This window comes from Nyctibius grandis, chromosome 3, assembly GCF_013368605.1.
Source record: "Nyctibius grandis isolate bNycGra1 chromosome 3, bNycGra1.pri, whole genome shotgun sequence".
NCBI lineage: Eukaryota > Metazoa > Chordata > Aves > Nyctibiiformes > Nyctibiidae > Nyctibius > Nyctibius grandis.
This window is the reverse complement of record NC_090660.1, coordinates 110,376,019-110,397,557: the sequence shown is the minus strand read 5'-3', so window position 1 is coordinate 110,397,557 and position 21,539 is coordinate 110,376,019. Positions and strand designations below refer to the sequence as shown.

General features: G+C 38.4%; 1 protein-coding gene across 4 annotated transcripts in view; it reads left to right on the top strand.

Moving 5' to 3' along the window:
* Positions 1-21,539, top strand: part of TRAPPC9 (trafficking protein particle complex subunit 9) — a 525,994-nt gene that overhangs the window by 124,992 nt on the left and 379,463 nt on the right. The gene's annotated exons all lie outside the window — the stretch shown is intronic.

The following is a 21,539-nucleotide window of genomic DNA, read 5'->3' as shown; positions in this document are numbered from 1 at the left end:
GAAAACTGCTCGGTTACTACTCATTGTACTTTCCCTGCAGACAACCTGCAATTTATAGAAGTGGAACTTGCTTTAGGAAACCAAAACCTTCAGGTCAGAGGAGTAGGAAAACAGTGCAAAATGCCCTTTGTAAACTTGGTCTCTGAGACAAGAAAAGGTTTTTTTTTGAAGAAGTTGAAAAGAAAAACTCAGAATGCTGCAAAATGAGGAACTCTTAGTCCTTTGTGCTCAAACGGTTAAAGTCTCCAGTATAGTGAAACACTTCATTAAAATTTTGTCAGCCGTGCTGAAGTGTTAGCCTTGGATGAACCTAAACAAATGTGATGGATTGGCAGATGAGTATCTTTCCGTGCTACATCTCAACACAATTTCACAGTTTCTCTAACATCTTTTTTCTTTTTTTTTCTTTTTTTCTGCTGTATTCCTCCTTTGAAAGAAGGTACATTTTATTTCGATCATTTAGTTCCTGCGTTTTAAAAATTTATTCCTTTACATTTGCGGGGGTACCTGTTTGGAGTTATGGTGGGCCTTTTATTTTTCTGGCCGTTAAATAAGCCTTGAATTTTAGCTCATCATACAGCATACATGGAAATTTTTCATACTTCTCTGTCTGTGTGACTAGCTTGCTGCTTTATATTTTATTGCTATTTTATGAATTAGGAAAACCCTACCCATCTACTCTGCGCTGGTGAGATCCCACCTGGAGTCCTGCATCCAGCTCTGGGATCCCCAGCACAAGAAAGACCCATGAGGTGTTGGAACGAGTCCAGAGGAGGCCACGAAGATGGTCAGAGGGCTGGAGCACCTCTCCTATGAAGACAGGCTGAGAGAGTTGGGGCTGTTCAGCCTGGAGAAGAGAAGGCTCCAGGGAGACCTTATTGTGCCCTTCCAGTACTTAAAGGGGACTTGTAGGAAAGATGGGGCCAAAGTTTTTAGCAGGGCCTGTTGCGACAGGACAAGGGGTAAAGGTTTTAAGCGAAAAGAGGGTAGATTCAGACTAGATCTAAGGAAGAAATTTGTTATGTTGAGGGTGATGAAACACTGGCACAGGCTGCCTAGAGAGATGGTAGATGCCCCATCCTTGGACACATTCAAGGTCAGGTTGGACGGGGCTCTGAACAACCTGATGTAGTTGAAGATGTCCCTGCTCATTGCAGGGGGGGTTGGACTCGATGACCTTTAAAGGTCCCTTCCAATCCAAACTGTTCTATGATAATAGTAGCAGATTTTAAAAAGCTATTTGCATATTTTCCTCCGTGTAACTGGAACTGCATTTCGTTGCAGTTCTGTCTGTGGGTTTTGTTCAGGGTTCTGATTCGAAAGCAGTTAAATGGAACATAGACACTACAGTTCTAGAGTTACCCTGCAGGTTTCTCTGCAGCATTTATACTTGGGGAGTGGGTTCTGATCTGGAGTGGCTGGCTGTGGTTGTGGAGAATGTGAAATGTGGATTTTCAGTATAGGGCATGAGAAGCACTTTATGGCAGCTGAGATTTATCTGGGAAATCTGAACTGAAAGGAATATATATTGAGTGAAATCTATTGAATGAATTTTAAGGTGAAGAGATGAGGGATAGCTGTATGTCTTTACGGAATACTATTGTTCTATCATATATTCTATATTTCTATTATAATTTTTTTTTTCCAGTAGGAGAAATGAGGACCAAAATTGACAAGACAGGAAGAATAAGAAAGGGTTTTCTGGTTATTGTCCTATTAAATTGAGTTATACCTTAAGTTTTGCTCCATATTTGACTCCAGTACATACACAGTTGATAATTTCAGTAATGGTTTATATATGACGAGGCAAGGATGCACCTTTCTCATTGAACTAACAGTGTTAGGATGATGCTTCTCATCTGCTCATTGTAGTCAGTTCAGGTGCTGTTTTGCTGTGTGCTTATCCTTGCTTTAGCCAGGTTAACTGAGTAGCAATCAATTATAGTGTGGATAACTATGGCTGCAAAGAAAATAAACAGGAAAAACACTGAAATTTGAATAGTACTTGCCTTTTCCTTTATATTCTGTGACAATGTCTAAGTTCTTAAAATAATTGTGATTACTACTATTATTTTCCTTTTCTTCCATCTCTTTCAGGAATTCCTCTCATTTCTTGCCACTAGCTCTTTTTCAGGTCTTTCTATCAGTTTATGGTCATATAATCTATGGCAAATTGCTATCCTGCATCTTTACTAAATATTCAGGGCACAAAGTGAAAAGTAATGTATGATCTCATAGAAAGAATTAAGATTTTTCTGCAGATATAGGTTTCAATCTGTAATATAAACAAAATTATTTAACTGCAGATAAACAGAGTGAATTGTCAACATTTCCCCCCTCACACCCCCCGATTGCATAGTTGTGTTCGCTTACTTCTGGGTAGGTTTGTCAGGGCAATGGTTGGACTCGATGATCCCAGAGGTCTCTTCCAACCTGATTGATTCTGTGATTCTGTGACTTTTCTGTTACTTTTTCACTTAGGAACTCGGAAGAAGAGATTATGCCTCTGAAACTTATAGTTCTGTATCACTGTTGTGATAACAATGTCATGTTAAAAATGTCAACAGTGTCAATACACCCATAGATAACTGTGTCTATTTATGTCGCTGACCTTTTGAAAGCAATCTTGTTAGAATTGATGTGCATGTCAGTGCTCACTCTTGAAAATGTAGTGATGCACCTGTTCTGAAATTAATTCAAGAGGACATTTCAGTGTTGTGGCAGTCTGGGCAAGTGTTAAATGCGTTAATCCTTATGTCCTACCAAAACTTGCATGCTATTTGGATAAAATTCAGCTTGAATTATCACAGCATCCCCACAACTTCTGGTGGTTAGTTTGTTTTGTTTTTCTTTTTTTTTTTGAGTGGCATCTGAGCCTTGTTTTAAAGAAATCTGATTGAAAATCAAGCCTCTTAATATGTCACAAAATGAAATTTCCCCAAATTTACCTATAAAGGTAATAGTTTAATTGTTAATAGATTTCTATTTTCCATTAATATATGGTTTAAGATAAAGCTGAGTTCAAGTTACAAAAATAACTAATGATAGCTAGAGAAGGCATGTGTAAATTAACTCATCTCTTGGGCCTCAAGGTAGCGATGACTGAGAGTTCATGCTATTTAAAAAAAAAAATCTTAAAGGATACCTAAATTCACTATGCTTTGAAACCTAGAGATTACCTGTCCTACCACCAACTTATGACAGATTTTAAAGAGATGGCTCTAGAAAAATGGCTGCTGGGAATTCAAAAGATTTGTTACCTACATGGAATTACACCTTATGTTTTTTTAAAAGTTAAGAAATGTATGTATAATCCAAGCAGGAATTTCTAATATGAATTTAATATTGCAAGGAAGGAATTTAGATATGATGTAAACATGGATCCCTAATATTATTTTAATATCACAGGGTGGATTGAAATGTGAATCACAAACTGCTGTCATAAATACATGCAAATGTTTCATCTGCACGATTTGCTCATATTCTGTTGAAAGTGGTTTATTTTTCATATATCTCATACAGAATCACAGAATGTTAGGGATTGGAAGGGACTTCGAAAGATCATCTAGTCCAATCCCCCTGCCGGGGCAGGACTGCCTAGACCACATCACACAGGAACGCGTCCAGGTGGGTTTTGAATGTCTCCAGAGGAGGAGACTCCACAACCTCTCTGGGCAGCCTGTTCCAGTGTTTGGTCACCCTCACCGTAAAGAAGTTTTTCCTCAAATTTAAGTGGAACCTCCTGTGCTCCAGCTTGCACCCATTGCCCCTTGTCCTGTCAAGGGATGTCACTGAGAAGAGCCTGGCTCCATCCTCTTGACACTTGCCCTTTACATATTTATAAACATTAATGAGGTCACCCTTCAGTCTCCTCTTCTCTAAGCTAAAGAGACCCAGCTCCCTCAGCCTCTCCTCATAAGGGAGATGTTCCACTCCCTTAATCATCTTCGTGGCTCTGCGCTGGACTCTCTCTAGCAGTTCCCTGTCCTTCTTGAACTGAGGGGCCCAGAACTGGACACAATATTCCAGATGCGGCCTCACCAGGGCAGAGTAGAGGGGGAGGAGAACCTCTCTCGACCTGCTGACCACACCCTTTCTAATACACCCCAGGATTCCATTGGCCTTCTTGGCCACAAGGGCACACTGCTGGCTCATGGTCATCCTGTTGTCCACTAGGACCCCCAGGTCCCTTTCCCCTACGCTGCTCTCCAACAGGTCTGCCCCCAACTTGTACTGGTACATGGGGTTGTTCTTGCCCAGATGCAGGACTCTACACTTGCCCTTGTTATATTTCATTAAATTTCTCCCCGCCCAACTCTCCAGCCTGTCCAGGTCTCTCTGAATGGCTGCGCAGCCTTCTGGCACATCAGCCACTCCTCCCAGTTTTGTGTCATCAGCGAACTTGCTGACAGTGCACTCTAATCCCTCATCCAAGTCATTAATGAATATATTGAATAGAACTGGTCCCAGAAACGATCCTTGAGGGACTCCGCTAGACATAGACCTCCAACTGGACTCTGTCCCACTGACCACTACTCTTTGGCTTCTTTCCTTCAGCCAGTTCACAATCCACCTCACTACCCGATCATCCAGACCACACTTCCTCAGTTTAGCTGCGAGGATGCTGTGGGAGACCATGTCAAACGCAATACAGGAGTACTTAATTTAAATAAAATGACGTGTATATGCATGTGTGTAGGAGATTTGAACCATGAAATGGTGGGAAAAACTCCATAAAGAATAGAGAAGAGAGATCTTTAGCAGACAAATTTATGCTTCTATTGGAAGTAATTGATCTATCAGGTGTTAAATAATTACAATGGAAAAGACTGAAATTATAAGTTTTAAGGCCTTTACAAGTTTCTACACTTCCTAGGACTTCAACAGAGCGTACCAAAAAACCATGAAGAAAATAATGCACCAAGGCAATTTGGGAATAGTCAGACTATAGCCTATATAGACTATTAGGCATTGGAATGGGCTTCCCAGGGAGGTGGTGCAGTCACCATCCCTGGAGGTGTTTAAGAGAAGACTAGATGTGGCACTTAGTGCCATAGTCTAGTTGACACAGTGGTGTTAGGTCCAAGGTTGGACTCAATGATCCCAGACGTCTCTTCCAACCTAGCTGATTCTGTGATTTGGTGTGACTATATAATATGGAAAAGTGTTCAGAAAGATTATTTTTCTTAGACTGTTACAGAAGAGATGTGAAATACCTCATTTTATTTAGTAGCCAGGGTACACCTGTAAGCCGAAGTAGTCTACGCTTACACTTTCCCTTAATGATTCAAATGTTTGTAAGATCGATCCTATAAAAATGCAACCACACAGTTTGCAGGGAAAAAAAACCAAAGAAAGCAAGGCTTTATGAGCATACAGTAGGTGTATTTGAGTAATACAGTGTTTAGGTGTGGAGCAGAGATATTTGGACCTGCTGATTTTTTGAGGGATATTCATGAAGGCTACCTGGTTAGTAGGCTGAGTTTGTTGCTTGATGTAACCTTCATGCTCTCTTGCTGTGTCCTTTCCTTTTTGTTGTGTGTTTATATGGTGTATTCTCTGGAAAATTGTACTGCTTTAATTAAATACATGTATCAGTGCTTTTAGTGTTCTAATTTATGGCTGAGGTTCTGAGCCACATAAGCTACAAATAACTTGGAAATTGCAAGATAAAATTCATTAATTCAGCATTATGAAAAACCACTTTAAACTGATTAAAGCTAGTTAAGATTGTATACAAGTAGGTAGATTTGAAAAAAGAGAAATATATCTTGCTTTTATAAATGAAACTGAAGATATTTCAGTCTTACTTGGTTTATATTTAGGAAAAAAATACTGTGACTGTTCTACTACTTTCAGCTGTCATTTTTGTCAGTTCTTAATTTACCTCTTTCTAAAGAAGCTTACAAATTTGTTCATTTAAAATTTAAAGTTGGCTGCTGCTGTTTCTGTTTAACACATGCTTGAAAATGTGCTACTTTTGAAGATGCTTATTTAGGTGAAAGCTTAAGTCAAGTACTTGCATGTGTTTACTTTCAGAAATCTGTTTCTATTGTCTGCCTAACTAGGTCTTCTAGTGTTCCTATTTTCTAGTTTTAACTTGAAAGTGGAATAAAAGGACACCACCATTATTTGTTTAATATGAATTTGGGGACTAGTTTGTTTCTACTGAGTAATAGCTTACATGGAGTTATATATGTATAGCTATATATAGTTGTAGAAAGATTCTTCTCACTTTCTACTGAGAAGTCCTGAGAAGCTGTATGAATCCTTACACTGTAGAGTTCTGTGAACTGATTTTTTACCCTGTGGTTTTGTGTTGAATGTTCTAATTATGAGAGCTTACATGATACGTAGTGGTTGGGATGTGGCAGTTTGAATGAAGCTTTGTGGTAAATTTCTCTTATTGAGAGGAAATTTCTTTTTACAACAGGATACCAATGCCTTGGCATGTGAATAGGCTGGTAGTGAGGGCAATTGCTTTGAGTAGTGCAGCTGGAATCAAGCAGGAGAGGGTTTTTGAGTAGATTTTCCCTTATTGTGAAAGTGCACTTCATCAGGGTTGACTTGGCCAATATCTTCTATTCACTGTGCTTTCTTTACATAAATATTTCTGGGAGCAGTAGAAGACCCATTGGCTTAACACAGATCAAGAGCCTCATTTTCAAGACCTTACTCACCCTGATTCAGGGCAGTATACTCTCTTAGGAGCAGGAGGCTGCTCCTCGGGGTGTAAGGTTGGTCTCTTCTGAGTGCTGGTGAATTGTAAGCTACTGGTGTCCTTCACTGGGAGGAATATGATGTATGTGATTTCTTCTCTAGGATACATACTTGGGGTCCTTTCTATATGTTTGCTACCGTGTTTTTACACCTTGCTCTTTCTTCCTCCGTCTGCAGCTCTATGTTACGTCTAAAATCACTATATATGGTGTCTTTTACATATGTTAGATATTATTCATTCTCTTTTTTACCCCTGAAATGGTGGTTTTGTCCAGCTCTGTGTCTGTATTTCTTTATCGGACTGTTGGTGAGTTATTTACAGCCTTTGGGGTCTATGGTGTCAAGCACGTATCCCATCTCCTATCACGCCATGCCTATACTTCTCTGTGCTGTATCCATCTCTCAAAGCCTCCATCATCATGCAAGGCCTGTATTTCTTTACAGTACATCATCATCTTATTCAGATATATCTCATTCTACATAGAGTAATTGCTTCTTACAACTATGTGACTAAAACTGTGGTTATACCAACAAAAGTAAAACAAATTAGTCATAGTATCCTGATCGATTGGGGAAATTGTTGTGGGAGCTAAACCTAATAAAGCAAAGTTGCAACCAGATCAAGAAAAGTTCAGAGCAAGCCGAGCAAGGCTCAGTCCTGAGGCTTTGCAAGCTCAATGCAGTGCAACAGAAATACAATTTCTGGCCAATTACTAGCTTGGGCAATACGGTGTTACAGGAGTACCCAGCTGAGATGAGAGAAAGTTTGTAGATGATTAGTGCACAAGGGAGGTGGACATGAGTTCCAGTCACTTCTCTAATGAACGTGCATTGAAATGAATAGCAAATGATTCCTATGGCACTCTAGAATATTAATTTAAGAGAACAGATGAGTTGAATTCCTTCAGAAAGATTGGTTCTTTTTCCCCCCCAATTTATCAAATAGTTGTGTGCTCATTGTTGTCAGGAATAGGTTATATTACCCTTGAAAAACAAAACTGGTATCTTGGGGTGTGAACCGCTTTCTAGAAAACAGTGAATAATGGCAAAAGTATTAATAATTTGATTTATGGAAAGAAAACTTCATCAGAAATTGTTGACCTGCATAGTATGTTCAGAAAAATCCTACTTACCGAGTATCGAATCAGAGCAGTTTCTTCTAGTGAAACTATTAAAAGCAGTGGATTTTGGGTTTTGACAACAGCGTTGCCCATTTTGTGCAGTGAACAGCATGCCTGCTGAAATTTCTTACCTAAAATGGAACGTAACAAAGTCTTCCCCAGGAAAACAGGAAATAATTGTTCTCTCTGAGCATCTCAGCTGTTTTTCTTATGGGATAGGTGAAGCATTTTGTTACTACTTTGAAGGGAAATGGTAGCATCTGAAGTAATATTTAATGTTTTACACATGTGATTGCTTGTGGATATACTTAATAATAGAAGAGATATTGGACTGGAAATTGAGATAGTATTAATGATTGTAAGCACCAATGAAACGAATTAATTTTCTAAAGCATGAGGTACACACAGTTTGTTTCTTATGAGGTTGAGATGTGATTAGGAAGGAAAGGCAGAAGTCTACTTCTAATTTTTGTTCAATAGCTATCTGGTTTTCATGTAGCAGTTCCTGATTGAATTGCTTGTACTGCCTTAACTTCCAGTCAGGTATTATTCTCACAGCGTGCCTGTATTGAGGAAAAATGTTATAACACAGTATTTCCCTTGATGGTCCTCTTTTATAGATATGCAATATATTATAGTCTTGTCACTTATTTTGTTGTAGGAAGGGGTGAAGGATGAATAACGATGCGAATATTTGTTGTGAGTTTGGGGAAGGGGAAAAAATAAAGGTCAACACCAATATGAGAAATCCTTCTCCCATTTTACTGTCTTCATCAAAGTGTCAGAACTTGGCTCGTCATTTCTATAAACTGTTAAAAGAGATAAAATACAGAATGAGCCCTGGAAGTCTATTTGAATTTTTCATCTGTGAACACAGTAAGATGATCAATAAATTTTATACTTGATACACCAATTTATCTTCACTAAGTTTATTTATCTGCCACCACTTTTTAAATTAAAGCAACATTTTACCAACAGAACTTGAAAAACAAAGTTCAGCAATGTTTGTCCTTGCATAGCCGGCTTTTAGAGGCCAAATTCCAGGGAAGAGCAAACAAAAAGTGTACCCTTGCATTTATCTCATTCTTGAGATCATGATGTTCATTTCCATCAATAATAACTTTATTATTTTATAGCAATATTCATATGACTTAGCGGTTAAAGTCCGCTATGTTCCTAGTGCACTTAAGTTTGCAAGAAGAACATGCAAATTGGAAATTTTGAACTGTTCCAGTTCGTAGAGAATCATTTCTGTCCTTGCCCTCAGATAAGACTTAAGACGAGAGGAGGGGGTTAATGCAGTGTGATGGATGACATGAGGTGTTTACATGAGCCTAAAACATACCGTCCATTTAAAATGTATAAGAGTATAAATAGTCACCAGATGGCACTGTGACTGAGATTTAAACAAGGCGACTGTAAATATAGTCAGCTAGATCTTGGAATAAAGGTTAGTTTTCTCTGAAGTTGTTATATCAAACGGTGGTTTTCTTTTTTTCATGTGTTGAATTTTAACTGTACCTTTTCTTAGCTTCAGTAGTTAGTGCTTAGAAACTGCTGGTTTATCCAAGCAAAAAGAGTTACGTAAATTGAGCCATCCAATTGATACTTGCTAATGATTAGTTTTAGACTATCATCTGATTAAACTATAATAAATTCAGACAACTTTTGATATTCTGCTTTTACTTCTAAGGGAATACATGCAACAAATTATTTGAGGAAAACAGTCATTCTGCTCGAAGTCAAATGCTACTTGACCGAAGATCTATACTGGAACAGACTCATAAAGTGATAGTCACAGTATTCTGTTGAAATTTGTGGCACAAGTTTAACTGGAACTCTTATCAAACCATTTACCACCCTTGAAATAAAAGCAATTTTGTGGTGGACATGGAAGTTAAGTGAAACAAAAATTACTTTCTTTTGCACAGATGTTTCATCTAATTTTTGTTTTATTTGTAAGAATCAGTTACCTAAATGATGTTATAAAAGAACGCTACCAGTCAAGCTATTGCTCATTCTAATGGCTTATTTTGTAATGAATTTTTCTGTTTGAAAAAATATCTAACCAGATCTGACATCACTTTCCTTTGGTCCTAAGCATCACGCTTTGACTGGTTGAGTAAACATCTTAGTGGCAGTAACATCACTTGGCAGATACACAAAAATCCTAGAGAGAGATGGAATAGTACTGTCAGTATTTACATAAATTTTCAGACGTTCAGAGTTATAATGTATGCTCTATGCTCTAATTCCTGAGTGATAAATCTAGGAAAAAAGATTGGAAGTGTTTGAACTTTAAAGAATGAACCGAAGTGTAGTTGATAATGGACAAATCTGAGTAGGAGTGTTAATTTTTTTTGCCTTGCAGCTTAAGTTCACTGCCATGATCAAGTTGATCCATATGCTTTATGAAAACAGCAGTTCTAATTATCCCAAGAGCTTAATTTCCTTGCCTGAATATTAAAGTCTCATACTATGGTATAGTTTACTTTTTCAATATTTAAGTATTATATGGCAGATAAGATTTTGGCTTGCCAAAAATAAGTCTTTAAGAGGGACACAACTGATAGAAGTTGTTATGTTTAAATTGTAGTTCATCCTTAAATAATCTTCAAGAACGATGGAAAGTGTAATATAAACCTGTTGTAAACCCTATTTTCATTTTGACTGTGAGGTACTTTTACTTTCCTAGTGTCTTGTTTTCACTTGTATTTGGAAGTACACATCAAAGGTCTTCCTCTACTGCTGAAGAACACGAGTTCAATACATTTTAAACTTTGTTTAATTTCTTATTTTTAATGTAAGTGATACCTGTTAAAACCCTGTTACTGAAGATTAATTCACACGTATACACTTGTAAAATAAAATTAAATACTTATCTTACACCATATTACTCCAGCAACAGTATAGGCTGGATGCTGACTGGTTATAAAGAAGCTTTGCAGAAAAGGACAGGTGGACAACAGGTTGAACAGGAGTCAGCAGTGTGTCCTTGCAGTGATGGCCAACTCCATACTGGGTATACCAGAAAAAGTGTAGCCAGCAGGCTGAGGGAAGTGATTCTTCTCCTCTGCTCAGCACTTGTGAGACCATGTCTGGAGTGCTGTGCCCAGTTTTGGGTTACTCAGTACAAGACAGACAAGGACATGCTGGAGTGAGTCCAGTGGAGGACCATGATGCTGGGTGGAGCATTGGAGTCCATGATGTATGCGGAGCGTTATGAGACAGTTGGGTTTCTGCAGTCTCAAGTGTAGATGGCTAAGGGAGTTACATGATGGGAGAGTGTAGAGAGGAGGGAGACAGAGTCATCTCATAGAATCAGGATTGTTTTGGTTGGAAAGGACCTTTAAGATCATCAAATCCAACCATTTACCTAATACTGCCAACTCCACCACTAAACCATGTCCCTAAGTACCACATCTACACATCTTCTAAATCCCTCCAGGGATGGTGACTCCACCACTTCCCTGGGCAGCGTGTTCCAATGCTTGATAACCCTTTTGGTGAAGAAATTGTTCCTGATACCCAATCTAAACAACCCCTGGCACAACTTGAGGCCATTTCCTCTTGTTCTATCACTTGTTACCTGTACTTCTATCTCAGAAGTACATAGTGAAAAAGTAATCACAGAATGGCTGGATTTGGAAGGTGCATCTGGAGGTCATCTAGTCCACCCCCCCTGCTCAAGCAGGGCTACCTAGAGTCAGTTTCACAGGACTGTGTCTAGATGACTTTTGAGTATCTTTGAGGAGGGAGACTCTACAGCCTCTCCAGGCAACCTGTTCCAGTGCTCAGTCACCCTCACAGTAAAAACGTGTTCCGTGATGTTCAGAGGGAACCTCCTATGTTTCAGTTTGTGCCCATTGCCTCTGGTCCTGTCCATTCAGTTTGTGCCCATTGCCACTGTCTGTTCACTGGGCACCACACAGACAATAAAGAGGCACAAGCTGGAACATAAGAAATCGCAGTCAAATATTAGGAAGTTTCTTGTTCATGGTGAGGGCACTCAAAATGGTTGCTCAGACATGTTGCAGAATCTCAGTCTTCAGAGATGTGTTCAGAATTTGAGTTGATGAACCCCTGAACAATCTACTGTAACTTAGCCCTACTTTGAGCAGGAGGTTGCACCAGGTAACCTCCAGAGATTTCTTCTCGGCTAAAATATTCTGTGATATATGACATGATTCACTGTGCAAGCACAGCTTTGTTTGTGAAGACCTTGATCATTTGTACCATTTTTTTTTGAATGGCCACATTTTCCAGTGTACAGTTGCTTTTTAGGAAATTAGCAGTCTGTATTTTTATTTGATAATTTAAAGAAATGTAAATATTTCCCTGAATAATAAAGGAAGCTTGTTTGTTTTTCATCAGCTGACCTGAGTGGCCACAATGGTATTTCTGCACTGTCATCAACTGTGATTACAAAGATTTTGACTTAAGATGATGAAAATACTGCAAGTAGCAAGCAACAGATATCTTTGTTTTGAGAATGTCTGTCTGAATTAATGAATACTGAATTTAGAAATCTGTTTTCAGACAGTTTTCCTTTATTCATATTAAATGGTAGCTCATACAGTTGTTAGTAACAACTGTGTAACCATCATGTCCTTGTTTCAGTTATATGGAAGTATATTAGAATGAAGCTGAGCTCCGGCAGCTCAGACAGATGATTTGTGTGCTGTTGATTGCCATGTGTTTTTTTGTTTTTTCCCTTGTAAAATGAGTTTTTGATTCCGCCCTTGCTTCGTGTACTTTGAATTCTAGGCATTACTTCATGTTTTATAGCAGCCTTTTCAAGATTTTTACTGTTGTGCTTTTATTTGTAGTGTTACAGGGAGGAGGGAGGTCAAAAAATGTCATCCTGTCTGTCTCCTGTGTGCCACAGATGTTCGTTTTCAGCTTCATGCAGAAAAAAAGATTGAAATTCGCTGTGTGTATGTGACAAAGTGTTTCTGAGGACAAGTGTTCAAATGCAATATTGTCGAGCTATTTTTAGCCAACTGCCGTCCCTATAGTGCTGTTTAAAGATTCAGCTCAAGCTGCTAATAGATATATTTATAACCATTCTGTCAACTGCCACAGCGTGAGTGCTGTTACAGATGATAATTCTATTCTTGGAAGCAGTGCCATGGTTACCAGTCCCCTGGCTGCTCAAATAGAAGCTATACATCTGTATACGCTTAGTAACATTTTAATATACCAACACATTTTTACACTGCAGAAAGAACGAAGCTAGAGGTGATATTAAAAGAAATAATATGTGCAGAAAAGCACATGAGAAAATTAAAATCAGTGTATTAACTTGTTTAGTAAAATACAAGAATGCTTTAGTATTACCTATTCTGAAGTCTGGGTGTGAAAGAAACTGTGTGAGGGTTTTTAACTGCATTTTACTGGCATTTATTTTTAATGTGAGTGGTTTGATTTTACTGGGTTTTGTTTCATGTTAGATTGCTAATGTATAGACACTTAAGTACAGTATCAGTGTGTGTAGACATGCTTTTCGTACTGTAAAAAGTCATTATGCTGATGAGGGTGGTGTTACGCCTTCTAAGAAATTCAGAATTTTACTAAATTAGAGATTCATCTGCTTAAAATTTGACATGAGAAGTTTCACATGGCTTTACATTTGTGTACTGTGCTCCAAGCACGGCTTCATGAGATGCTTTTTCCTTTGGAAGCCTCCAGCAGTGGCTTTAGGTGACTGCCTGGCATCGCAGCAAGCACCTGGGTCTTTTCTGATGATGGGTATCATGTAGAAGCCTTGGATACCTCTTCATTGGGACCTAAAACCCAAGTGATCCAAGGTTCTGCAGCTTTCTTAGTCCCTGATTCTTTTGGGTAAATATGTGCTAAGCGATAATAGTCTGGGACTCAACTGCTTTATTTGCTTTCTCTAAGTACTGAGGAGGCTTTAAAGAAGTGTGGCTGGAGTGAGGACGTTAGGTCCCACATTTGAATAAACTATATTTCTAGTGGCTGCACTGTAACGTGCCTGCAGCACTGCAGCATGCCTGACAAAGAGACTGGAAGAGAGAGTGTAAAGCTGCGTGGTAGGGGAGCTGTCAGGGCTTTGGAGGGGTTTGTTTATTTTTGGTTTGTTTTTGCTATTAGGTTTGCAGGGAATTGTACTTTGGGGCCATGAGTAGTGGTAAAAAGGCTCTGAATAATATTGGTGATAGAGGTTTTGGGATGATGTGCTGTCATCCACCATGCTGGGAGAGAGATGACCTAGTCTAGTTTTACTCTTTTGCTTCTGTGGAGTTGGGGAAAGGGCTTCTGTGAATCATGGACAGCAGCAGTTAATTTTTCTTTGCCTTTAAATTCATTAGGTACAGATTAAAAAAAAGCCATCTTGATTTTTATACCACTAGTCTAATCATAAAAAGATCAATAAGTTTTTTTAGTACATCATCGTTGTCATTGAATGTATCAGTTTTCTGCTAGACGTTGACATGAATTACAGATCATGCTTTCTCGAAAAACTGAAAATAAAATGGACTTTGTTTTTGGAGGAAGATCTGTGGAAAGATTAATATTTTGAAGAGAATAGCATCAGTATTACTGATTTCTTCACCTGTGGAAGTTATCAGGTGAAGTTTTAAAATAATCAAAAGGTTTGTTTTCATAGTGTGCATAATTTAAATTGTAGGATTCATTGCTACTAAATGTCTGGAAGGCCAGAAGAATAGATATGTTCAACATTGAACAAGAGAAATGGAAAACGGGATTTGATAGGTAGCTGTTGTCTGGATGATCCAAATGCAATGTCTGTGCTAAAAACCTTTGTTGGTGGATACTGAGAATAAATAAGAGCGATGGTCATTTTGTTGCCGTGCTTGTCACATTCCTCCTTAAACAGATACTGCAGAGCTACATGAACGTCTGGTTTGTTCCCTTAAGATAAGCCCTGTATTAAGAAAAGGAGCAGCAGGCCTCCATGTAGCCAAAGGATTTTGTTACAAAATAAAGAAATGTTCACAAGTCATTCAGTATATCAGAAAGCATCTTATTGATGTATCTAAAATACAAAAGCCAAGTTTGTTTCATTTGGCTGTTCAGAGGAAATTTTCTGTTTTTAAGGTTTTTCATACTTTTTTACTGGTCTGTTGAGTGGATTTTGTCAAATCTAATGAATTTACTGAACAGTTTTTTAAAAAAAGAACATTATGTACTGGTTTGTTAAGTAATAATTATACTTTTTGCACAGTTTTCAGTAAAGCTTTTTAAAAATGTTGAGGAAATGTGGATGTTTTTGTGTAGATGGTAGAGCAATTACTAGTTTTACTAGTTTTCTTGAGGATAACTTCTGTTGTAATCAGTGCAGGCAAGTAGTCTGTGTTCTAGTTGTGAAGGTTGCTTTCAGCTAAGTTTCTTCTAGGTAACTGCACTTTCTGAAGCTGACTACATGTTTTTCAGACAGTATCTGCTTCTAGGACTGATAACGCTCGACGTTCATAGTTATTACTAAGGTAACGGTAGGAATGGTATGCAGAAAGGCTTTTGCTTATACTTATTCCTATAGAACCCGAGGTCACTGCTAAATTCTGCATGGTCCGCAAGTGAAAGGCCGTAAAAGAGTCGCACTTGTGGGGAGGAGCGGACAGGACAGGTGACCCACAATTGACCAATGAAGTATTCCATCCCATAGACGTATGTCGTTCTCAGTTTAAAGCTGAGGGATCACGAAGGCCGTGCTCTCTTCTTCTATGGCCAGTGTCCGAAGAGGACTCTCTCTGTTTTTCTACTGCCTCTGGTACCAATCCATGCATTCCTGAATCCAGTTCCCGTCTGCTTCTGAATCCAGTCTGGGACTTCCCGGAGCCTGCCCTGCAGCACCAGTGGTGACGTGATCATCATCAGGGGGGAGCTCAATCTTGGTTTTCTATACATTTGTATATATTTGTTTTTTTCTATTTAATTGTTTCTGTTATTATTATTATACTCTTTTTCATTGTTATTGTTTATGAAAACTGTTATACCTTTCCAAGCCATAAGTCTCTCTTCCTTTTCTCTTTTCCCTCCCCTTCTGGGGGGAGGAAAGGGTTAATAGAGAGCATCTGCTATCTGTTTAACAGCCGGCCCAGCTTTAAACCTTGACAGTGTACTTACCAACATCATCTCAAACTTGACCAACCTGATTGCCTTCTTGGGTGAAATGGCTGGTTCTTTGATGATATTGAGGCTGATATTGTCCGTTATCAACAATCCAGATGGTGAAACAGAATGCGTCCTTAGCAAATTTGTGGATGATACTGACTGTTGGCTAGACATTGTAAGTGGTAGAGATTGAGTCCAGAAGTATCTTGGGAAACTTGAGGTTGAGGCCAACAGGAATTTCAGAACTTCAGCAAGGAGAAATACAAAGTTCTTCTGATGAAATGATCTTTGTAGTCACAGTGGATGCCAAGTTTAATATGAGCCAAGAGTTTGTCCTCACTGGGAGTAAGGCACAGCTGTTCTTGGTTCTGTATCTTATGGAGCATTATGGAGTCCTCTGTGGAGGTAAAGCAAGTTTGATCATTAAGTTCTCAAACACATTACATCTACTTCCTCCTAACATGCAGAAATCACACTGGTTTTATTGTTTAATAATACTGTATTAATAACGGAAGCTGTCAAGCGTAAGTGCTGTATTCAGTTTCACTGACCGTAAGAGATGGTTGCCAGACCTCCACATTATCTGAGTGTTTGGCAGAGCCGTGCTTTAATTATTCCCTTTTTATTCTTTCCCAGACAACTGAGTTGTTTGAAGCAGTTGTTTCTTCTCTTCCAGAAGTTTTCCCATGGAATTTTTTCCATTCCTGGCAATCTTGCCTTTTACGTGAGCCTGCAAAGGAGGTTATGACAGATTGGTTTGCAGTTTCATCAATATGCTGCTAATATTAATTTTTACACCCCCCTTCATGAAACACAGATGGTCAGGTTTTTTAAATGATCAGTGTGTGACTGAAATTGGGTTTGGCTAAGAGCTTGTTGGCTGAAACTCCTCCTAACTGAAGCAGATGACACTGATTGACTAAGGGGAGAAGATGAGAAGGTAGGAATTTGTTACTTCAAGAAGATGTAGCTGCATTTAGTTGTTACAACATGATGCTAGGCTTAAATTGTTACTTTTGCTTTTTGGATGTGAAGAAAGAGGAGGCATCCAATCATATTTCCTAATGTTCATTTAAAATGCAATTTTCTGCTTTTATTTTACTGATGAGATGCTGGCTTTAGCTGATGATGTCAAATGTCATTTTGTGTCTTTGTCTTCAGATATATTGAATTCCACTTACCGAGAGAGTATCTGTGATACGACATGTACCCTCCTCTGTGTAATGTTCTGCGTAGAACACGGGATATGTAGCCTTCTGGAAAGAGCGTTACCTTCCAGAATGGTTTTTATTTCTGTTCAGAGTCCTAAAACCAACTTTGTTTGCATCTGCGTATCTCAGTTTCTTGTTCTCTTGACCGAGAACAGATAGAATTCTTAAGATATGGTTTGTGGATTGAGCTGCTGTCATTCATCTTCTGCTTGGCATATTAGTTTCTTTCGATTTAAGAAATAATAATTTCCATAGCTCAGTTATCTACAAATGTGTGTGGCAAACAACAGTGTTCACATCCATATCGTACTGAGATGTTCTGGTAGACATAGTTTTTTTTGTAGCACTTAAACAATTAAATGCCTACAAGTCTTAAGCAAATACCTGGATTAAAATTTAAAAGAGAGATAAAGTTATATAAAACTGTCTGTAAGCCTAAAATATCGTTTAGTCTTTGAAAACATTACTGAATTCATAAAGCGGTATCCACTTCCATTTATTGGAGCTGCACATCAAGGATTCCACCCATGTGTGCATAGAAATCATACATTTATGCAGCTCTCACTTAAATTTGTTTAATATGTACTTAGACAAAGTAGAAGTTGAATTTGCAAAATATTCCTTGGCAGGCATTGTCTAGTTTCTGTGGTGATTTTTTTGTGATTTGTTTAAAAAGTGGTATACAACACGCAAAATTATGGAGACAATTCTAAGAAAAATCTTTTTAGTTCAAAGTGATGGTTTTCTGGTCTTGTTTATTTAGAGAGATGTCTCATATCTCAAAAAATGCAACACTGAGAAATGTTCACAGTGTTTTAGCATTGAATGGAAACTGGAGAGTGCTGTGGGGAACTGAAAGGGAGCAATACAGCTGGGCAGGTTGCAGAGACGTGACATGGCAACCATCAAGGGCTAAGCAGTTGTAGTTTGCCAGCTCGGCCATAAATGGGAGAGCTTCTGTTTCATTCTTGCATCAAGTGTGAAAGAAATAAGAGTAGTTGTTCTTCAGATGAGAGAAGGGTGTATACTGTGAAGAGGTGAAGTGGCCTTAACTATTCTTTTCTCCCTTCTTTTTAATTGTAGTAGTAGGGGCTTGTAGTACCGTGCAGTTTTACATAAGATTAACAGCAATGAGATTTTTTTAATTGTAACTATAACTTGTGTTGATATCTCATAGGAAGTATGTAATCTACATGAATTTGGAAAATTCCCTCTGTGAAAAATATAGTTCTGGTAGTTCGATTTGCTGCCTTTTTTTTTCTCCTCTTTTTTTTTTTCCTTTCTTTTAAGGAAAATATCAATGGTAAGAGAAGACCATCCTTTTTGTCTCTCTTTCAAAAAGCCTCTTTAAAGAATTTTTTTAAAAATTTTTATCGTTATTCCATAATCTGAAAAATCATAGACCAGTATTTGTATTTATCATGGCCCTGCCTTCAAATCTTGACCATAACTCTTCTTCCAGGGGATCAGGTCCTGTAATTCCCAAATGCTGTGGAGCAAGTTAAAACTTCTAATACCCAGTATCTGGAAAAGAGTAAGGAGGAACATGATTCTCACCCTGCAGATATAAGCCATGCTCCTGAATGTTCTGCCTAATATCACAAAGGCCTTTCTCTTCATCCTGGTCTGCTAAAGCAGATTGATGGACTGTTAGGACAGATTTCTTTGAGGTCACCAGTTACTTAATGGCTTTCTCAATACTTTTGTCTGTACATCCTCTGATGGTGACATTTAAATTTTGACATCCACATCCTCTCTTCCAGAAACCTTGAATTCCCTGCTACATATTTTTCTAGCGGAACTTGGCACTGTTACATTGCAAGAGAAATCCTTCAAATGATTGGTTATCCCACTGTCTCGTTCCTCATAGTTTCAAGAATCCATCATTAACAAGTTCTTGATTGTCTGAAAATTTGTGGCCAGCTCAGCATCTATCTGCTCTATCGATATTTAAGAGAAGATAATTGCTACTAAACTCCTTGTAAGGAATCATCATGTTTTTTAGACTGTCAGTTTTAGAATTATCTGTGGTAGCACTGCTGATGAAGGCTGAATGCTCCGTTATGAGAAAGAGGAGTAAGCTGCTTCAGAAAGCTGTGAGTCATAAGTAAAAAGAACTAATTTTTATAGCCTTCATGTAAGGACATCCATCTTTTTTTCTTGATAAAAGACCAGCCAAGAATACTCTATCTATTAAAAAGTGCTGTGTAAGCAGATCGGTGTAAAAAGTATTTATTTTACCAAGGTAAAAGTAATTTTTTTTTGACATACAGCAACAGTACTTTTTTAAGTAGACAGAACTTTCTGCAAGGTTAGAGAAAGTAGGCCTGTCCAACATCTGTGACAAAAAATATCCCTTTCACACTCCAAAAATTTCCTGGATTTCTTGTGTCGTGTCCTACCATGTTACATTCCAAGCACATGCTGAAAGTTTTTTGTCCTCCATTAGAAGAAGGACTGCAATTGGGAGATGTCTTTGATTTGTTTAAATAGGCTTTGTCCACTTCTTGGTCAGGAAGTCTGTATTGAGATGTCCACCATAATATTCTCTTGCTGGTCTGCCCTTTGATCTTGGCTGGTCATCCACTCAGCAGCAGATCTCCATATATTTGAGCCTTTGTATTCAAGTTTTTTCTTTCCATCTTGTGTATTCTGCATTTCTTTCTCAAAGTGCCTGTATCCATTTATGGCAACACTCTGGTTGTGTGAGCTATCCCACTAAGTCTCTGGAATCCTAAATACATTGTAGGTCTATTTATTGCTAGACACAGACGTCTGATTCCTTCTGCTTGTTTCCCAAGATGCATACATTTGTCTACAGGCACTTGTTACAGGCCCTTGGCTGCGCTACTTTCTCAACGGCGATGCAAAAGCCCCCTTTGGTACCCTATTCCATGCTTATTTTCCATCTATTGTCCAGTCATCCACTTCTTCAGGCTTTGGTCTCCATGCTGCAGTGAACCTAGCTTAGAAGCATTCCTCACAAGGGTAGAGAGTTTGTTGGCAAGATGAGCTTGCCTTGCTTCATCAGGTAGCTCCTGTGTCTGTGAAGTTGTTCTTGTTCCTCTAAGAAGTCCTATGGCCATGGAAGCCAAAGTCCAGCTGCTGAAACCAGCCATGCTGCCAGATGGTGATCTGCTGGATACATCCACTTTTGCCAGTGTGTCCGTCCTTCTGAGTGGCAGGATCCAGGGGAAGCGAAGTCCTGCAGTTGCCAGTGATCTATGCTCTTAAGTCTCCCTTTGTAATGTCATTTGTGAGAAATGGAGGATAGTACACGACCCTTGGGTATCTTTTCAGCATCCCCATTCAGGACACCAAGCGAATGGCAAACCGTATGCTTCCAGGCAGATGGGTGCCTCTGTCCTTCACAACTAAAAGTTTTACTACTATATACACAGTTGAAATTCAATAAAACTGTTTTGTTACAGACATTTACTAGGATATCTAAAGCAATCCTTCAGAGAGATGTGGGACTTATCATCTTGAGTTGTCAAGCAAGCCCTTAAATAATTTCCTCCATATTTAACTTGTGTATTTATTAAATGCAGTAACATGACTAGATGTGTAAGCAGTGGCTATAGAATAAGTTTATATAGAACAGCAAGAAAAGCTGTGGGGGCTCCACATAGCAATCGAAGATTTCCAGTTTAAAGATTACAATTTAGTTAGTGCAGAAAATAATTTGTAGCAAGTGTGGTGTACAAGAACTTTTCAATTGCCTTTTCTTGCTACTTGTTTTCCTAAGTTGACAAAGGATGTATATACATGTGTATACATGCACATATATGTATACACACACATATACAAACTTTAAACAGTCTTGTTAGTGGGACTTGGTTTGTGTAATCAGTAAGAATATTAGGAAAATCCCATTTAAATTAATTTTTCTCAAAGAAAACTTACACGTGCTATTGCTATAACAGAAAATGGTAAACTTGAAAAAAGTAATAATCCATTTTCTCAGTTAATGAAGGCAAAATCATGAGAAGGTGCGTGCACTGTGTATTATTTGCAGATTGATATCTTCCTTGGAACTTTTTTCATGCTAAGTTTTGGGGTTCAGTAAATCATGTATAAAGTTAAGCTGAAGTTTACAATAGTTTTGAGAGGTCATATACTCCTGGGAAACATGGCCTTGAATTTCTAAAGATCAGCATTTCAAAAAAGCAAACATTCAAACCTTGGCATGGAGATTCAACTTCTACTTGAATTTATAATTCCATATAACAGTCTTTCTGGTTGTTACCTACTAGTTTTGTGGTATGATTCTTGCCTTGTTGCAGGATTACAAAAATGAAACTACTTGCCATTGTGTTTCTTTTTTCATTCATGGTTTGACGTTCCTATGTCAAGCAACCTTTAAAAGAAGGTTGCTGAAAGC